We start from the raw sequence: 250 nt of genomic DNA on the forward strand, positions 1-250 counted from the left end.
CTGGCAATTATTTGTACCCCCAGATATTAGGGTTATCACTGAATTGTACCATTTTAAAATTAAACTGAGATCGCGGTTAAATTTGCTTGATCCCGACACCACCATCTAAATCTTAACCTTTTATATATTACACTATATATGGCTCATTTCATCGCTAATAATTATTTTAAATTCAGCATATGTTTCTGTCCACTTAAACTCGTTTATTCATCTCTTCAATCAATCCATACTTTTAATTATGTATCAAATA

The sequence above is a fragment of the Helobdella robusta genome (assembly GCF_000326865.2).
Source record: "Helobdella robusta unplaced genomic scaffold HELROscaffold_70, whole genome shotgun sequence".
NCBI lineage: Eukaryota > Metazoa > Annelida > Clitellata > Rhynchobdellida > Glossiphoniidae > Helobdella > Helobdella robusta.